Genomic DNA, 6,000 nt, shown 5'->3' with positions numbered 1-6,000 from the left:
TGGAGGGCTTCCCTGGTGGCGCAGTGGTTGAGAGTCCGCCTGCCAATGCAGGGAACACGGGTTTGTGACCCGGTCCGGGAGGATCCCACATGCCGCGGAGCGGCTGGGCCCGTGAGCCGTGGCCGCTGAGCCTGCGCTTCCGGAGCCTGTGCTCCGCAACGGGAGAGGCCACAGCGGTGAGAGGCCCGCATACCACACACAAAAAAAAGTGCAAGACCCCCTGATGGCTGCTCCGGGCTTCCACGTGGGCCGGCTCTGCACGCACGGCCAGGTTTGCTTTCTGAAAGTGCATATAAAGGTGGTCTTAGGGCTAATGCCACCTCGCCAGTGACACCACTGAGTAAAGGGCTCCTCTAAGAACTATCTGGCATCCAGATAATCATTCTAGTCTGAGGGGAATAGGTCAAAGGCACTCTTAAACTCAAGGGTGCTGTACTGCTCCAACCTACGCCCTGCCTTGTTTTAATTTTCACCTCCTGTTACGTGGACAAATTACTCCTCTGAAAGCGAGGTTAAAAGCCCTCTGCTTTGAGATGGATTTTTCCATCTCAACCGCGGAACACTTGGTCAGGGTGGGGCAAAGGGATCAGCAAGGAGGCACTGCTGGGGAGGAGGGCTAAGATCAAGCTGGTCTAGAAAATGCCATGAACTCCACACCAGTAGTGAACTTGCTCTTAGGGGCAGCAAGCATGAAGCTGAGAGTGGCAGCACTGAAGGACATGGAGCCGAGTGGAGATCTGGAGATGACAGCTGTCAAGTAGTCCAGAGAAAATGTTCACAAGTCAACCAAACAAGTGTGTTGGGAATTCTCAGACCCCCTGAATTATTACAGAAGAACTCAAAGCAGTAGACCCAGGCTGAAGTTCAGACCAAATTCTGGATAGCTGTGTGACCTTGGGCAAAGCACTTCCCTTCTCTGGGTCTTCTTTTTTTCACTTGCATAGTGAGGCAGCTGGACGGTCCTCCCCGCTCCAGTACTGCGGTCCCCAGACTCCCCAGAGCAGGGAGCATGTGGTCAGTTACCATCATGCCTGCTCTGGCCGTCTCAAGTCACTCACGCCGCAGGGACGGCTGAAGTCGCCACTTTTAGCAATGTTCCTGGGAGAAGCTCTGTGAAAGAGGGCTTTGCACTTATCCCGTGAGACAAGTTATCAGACCACAAAGGCTATCTTCATTCTGCCAATTGTCTGTGAGAATGTTCCGAAGGAAGAAGCCTGGGGAGATGTGAAGGCTGGTACAAGACATCCTGCCCCACTTGACCTCTGCTCCCACCCCAAACACACACAGCAGGACCCATCAGCATTTACTGTCTCTACCCAGGAAGTGATTTGAAGCCACTGCCAAACTCTGCTGAGCAGAGCCTTTATTACCTGAGGGACAAGACTAGAAGATGGGTGGGTCCCCCTCCCCAGGAAGGTGGACAGATTGTTCTGACCGATTCCAGAGCTGTCCCTCCACAAAGGATGCCCATATCCATTTAAATTTCAAATAAACTTCAAGTAACATTTCAGTGTAAGTATGTCCTAAATTTTGCATGGGATATACTTATACTAAAATTATTTGTTGTTTATATGGAATTCAAATTTAATGGGGCAACTTGTATTTTTAATTGCTAAAACTGGAAACCCTAACTCTGGAGAATAAGGGTCGGTCTCTTGGGCATTGAGGTGGCAAAGAAAAGGTGAAAGGGCCCAAGACAAGCATTCCTTTATAGTGGTGCACAAGTGTGACCACAGATCTCAGTTTTTACTGCCTTCCTTAATATTTCCAAGGCAAGAAGGCTCTACTATGCTTTATATATCGATGCCAAGGCAGGTCACTGTATCAATATGTCATCTGCTAATTTAAGAAAAACCTTATTGCCTACAGAAAAGAAGATCAAGTGTCTTAGCACAGCAGTTAATAACAAGTCACCATTAATTGAACATCAACAATAACCCAGACATTTTACAGTCATTTTCCCACTTAACATTCACAGTCCACTGTGAGAGAGGACTGTTATCCTCATGTACAGATGAGAAAACCAACATCCACAGAGGTAACAAAATACTGCTAGAAAGTGGTAGAACCAGGATTTGAATTCTGGCTGGTCTGATCCCAGAGCATCATTCCTTCTACCGTGCAGAACTCTGTTACCTGCCTCTTTTCTTTCCTTCTCTCCTACCTCATCTACTGCTGCCCTCTTCAAAGGAGACTGGACTACCTGGAACCCCATGGTTCCCGGCCTCTGAGCCTCTGTTCCCTCTGGCAGGAGTGTCCTCCCTCCATCTCTGCACATCAGTTCCTACCCACCCTCTAGAGTCAGCCACCTCAATCTCAGGAAAGAGACACCATCATCTCTCCTCGGGACTCCGACTGCATTTCCCCTGCATGTTGCACATGCTGCTGCCTGATAAGTTATTTATGTAGAATTTTCATCTCACCTCTGGTCCAGTGAAGGCAGACTGTGTCCCACGCATCACTTAACATGGTGCCTGATACCTACTTTGAATTCAATAAATATTTGCTGAATGAATGAATAAAAGAATGGGAAAAATGCTGGTCATCTGGGCAGGACCTAATCAAAATGACTGCCACTACAAATCCACACTGGGGCTCGCCAAACCTGAGTGCTGACCGAGGCAGAGAACCCAGAGACTCTGCAGTTACAGGCAGACAGCTGAGCTCAGTTGCCTGGCAATTTTGGGATAACTCAGGCAATCAGTCTGAGGAAGAGTGGCAGGGCATTATAAGAGCAGAATGCCAGCCTAAAAGTTGGGAAACCCAAGGTATATCCTCAGTTCCTACACTAAGTTACACTGTGACCTTGGACAAGTCACTTCACTTTGCGGGGCCTCAGCTTCATCATCTGTAAAATAGGTGTAATGGCAGTACCTGTCTCATAGGGTTGTTACAAGAATCACAGGAATTAAAATATATAAAGCAGTTACAGCTGTGCTGGTGCAGTGAAAGCCCTCAATGCATATTTATTATTATTATTGTCTATGAGATGATCAGGAGAGACTGGTTGATCCATCATCACTTATTCTCAGAAAGAAACAACATAGTCTCTGCCTTTACATATACATTCCCATAAATTTCACTTTTCTGGGCAACTGAAATAATGACAATTTAAAGATTATCCGATCCCCCAAATGATCAATAATGGAAAATTTTGGTCTTCTAAATTTGATTTTTGGAAGAGCTACAGAGCTTCCCACTTTGCAATTTTGACTTGTACTCAGTGTACTGAGTAGTTAATGTCATGGATGCCCTATCATTGGAACAGAATCTCAACTAGTGACGGACGGTTCCAAAAATCAATCAGTGGGCTTTGTAGTTGGGACTCTTCACAACAGATGGATGAGTTTTAGCACCTGGAGGGCAGCAACCCTGTGTGTGTGTGTGTGTGTGTGTGTGTGTGTGTGTGTGTGTGTGTGTGTGTGTGTATGTGTGTGTGTGTGTGTGTTGTGGTCCCCAGTGCTTTGCACATACTCTGTATATACAGTTGACCCTTGAACTACACGGGTTTGAACTGCACGGGTCCACTTAACCGCGGATGTTTTTCGATTGTAAATACTACATTACTACACAGTCCATGATTGGTTGAATCCGCGGATGTGGAGAAACTCTGGATACAGAGGGTCGACGGTACGTTATACGTGGATTAACCCTCGCATTGTTGAGGGTCAACTATTGTGTATATAGCTCTTAAATGTTTGCTGAATGAATTACTAGCAGTAACTTCACTGCAGAAGCCATTGTTACACTTGATCCTTATAATCACGGCTGCTCTAAAGCCCGTTCTCCCCATGGCCATGGCACGTCTACCTGGCAACTCAGCCCTGACCATCCAGGGCACTTTTTCTCCTCAGAAGTGACTCTGGATAAGAACTACCCTAGATCACTCCAGCCTCACTTCTGCTTTCTTGGCTTCCATTTTCCATTAGGCATGACTAAGTGCCAGAAGTTCTGTCTGGGAAGATAGGAGTCACTGGAATTTTTTGTCCTCTTCCTGATGTGCAGCCTTCCTGCTGGTTTGGAGGCAGCTGTAAAGCAGGGTCTTTCCTTTGGCCTGCTCCATTATCATACCCTTTTTCTTCTTCTGCCCACTGATTATAGTAATAAGTTCAGCCACAGGAATGTTCACCTTCCCTTAAACGTACTCAGTGTCAGGTCTCCATACTCTTAGGAGAGCTATTTCTGCTCAAGAATACCTTGGGCTTTCCCCGTGGCCACAGCGTCCCTCAGCCTGCTGGGTGAGCCACTAGGGAAAAGGTTCGATATCCGGCCACCCCAAGGGAGGGTGGTGGGTCCGTGGATGCAGGCATGCTGCCCTCCAGCCCTTGACTCCACTGTGCTCCCCTGTGAGCAAGGGAGCAGGAAACAGGCAGAGGGAAGGGGAGAGGCCAGAGGAGGCTTGGGCCGGCCCTGGACCAGTGATCGGGTAAAAGGGTTCTCATCTTTGTACTGTATGGCCTTGAACAAGTTCTTCTGGGAAATGAAGATGATGAAGTGAGTGTCAAGTCTATGCCAATCACCGTGCTGAGGGTTTTACTCCATTTAATTTCCACCACAATGGTTAATGCTGACCATACTCAATTTTGGTGGCACTAGATGATGCCTAAGGTTCCTTCCAAGTTCCACGTCCTGAGACTGGCCCCTACTGTCACACTTACCCTCCTAAATGCATCCCTGCTTGGTCACCCAACCTAGCTCTGCTATTGGCTGTGGGTTTTGGAGGTCACTGGCATAGTGGTTACTACCCCAATATCTGCTCCCCGTTTTTGCTCACCTCTATAAAGCTGTGATTTTAACAAGTCATGAATCTGGTCCATTTTCACAGGTGGTCCCTGTGCTGAAGGATCTGACCACAGACAAGACAGAATCCCATTTCCGCAGAAGCAGGGCCTCTGCTTGTCGCTAATGATGTGCACAGATTAGATGGTCGTCCTTTGATGCTTCCCCTATTTCTAGAATGCATGCCTTAATGAGAAGTGATAGAACCATGCGGCTTGGCCCTCCTGCCTTGGCTGGACTCCACATCATAAGCCCTGAGCAGCCCCGGCGGCACCTGTCAGAAACCAACATGCACATCTGAATAGTCAAGCCTAATTCCCGAGAAGCTGTTTTAACTTGACATCTGAAAAAGTATTACATCTAGAAGTATTTTACTGGGTGTGTGTGTTCAGGGCATATGTGTGCACGTCCCACAGCTGAAGTGTTCTATAAATATTAGATACGGGTTGTACAAAAAAACATCACGTACAGAGTGTACTTAGTTCCATTTAGCAATGTTTTCAATTTGTGTCTGACCTCTGGCAACAGAGATGGAATTTTGTCAACACGAACAAAAAAGTATGCTAAACTACCTTAAACACAATTTTCACTTAAAATCCCAGAAATATGTTAGAGCTTAGTGATCATCAGCTACTAGCCCAGTACTTTCAGATGAGGGTGCTGAGGCCCCGAAAGGTGAAGTGTCTTTTCCAAGTTCACACAGGAAATTAATAATGGTGTCCAAATGAGACCCAGGTCTCCTAACTCCCAGGCTGTTATTCTTTGCATTTTCTTTACTTACTGTACGTTTTTCCTTCCAACTGTTCAAAGGCAAATGCGATTCCATGAATAAGCGTGTGTTTCTACTTTCATGTACTATAAAAATCCAAAACCAACTCCCCTATTCCTTCCTTTCTGACTTTATAGGACATCTGTCTATTTTTCCAAGAAAATGTAGGGTTGTAACTCACAAACAAGGAAGTAGGTATACTTGGTTATCATGAACGTTTTCCCATCCTGGGAGGGATACCCAAGCCTGAGCTGATCAGTAGCTCTCGCAACAGCGCAACTAAGTGAATTCCCCCAACTAAGATGCGTTCATCTCCCAGTTACTCTTCTGTGTGCAGCTCCTTCCGGCTTGCATGACTGAGACCAGAGAGTAAAGCCTCACCCTGTTTCCCACTGAGAAAGCAGCATGGACAGGGGGTTCAGTCCTGAAAACAGCCCTCAGAGCGGCCAAAG

General features: G+C 47.0%; 1 protein-coding gene across 3 annotated transcripts in view; it reads right to left on the bottom strand.

Annotated features, from left to right (window-relative positions):
• Positions 1-6,000, bottom strand: part of BABAM2 (BRISC and BRCA1 A complex member 2) — a 441,510-nt gene that overhangs the window by 20,298 nt on the left and 415,212 nt on the right. The gene's annotated exons all lie outside the window — the stretch shown is intronic.

The sequence above is a fragment of the Lipotes vexillifer genome, unplaced genomic scaffold, assembly GCF_000442215.2.
Source record: "Lipotes vexillifer unplaced genomic scaffold, Lipotes_vexillifer_v1.1 scaffold717, whole genome shotgun sequence".
NCBI classification, from domain to species: domain Eukaryota; kingdom Metazoa; phylum Chordata; class Mammalia; order Artiodactyla; family Lipotidae; genus Lipotes; species Lipotes vexillifer.
The sequence above is the reverse complement of the archived record's forward strand: the minus strand, read 5'-3'. Positions and strand labels throughout refer to the sequence as shown.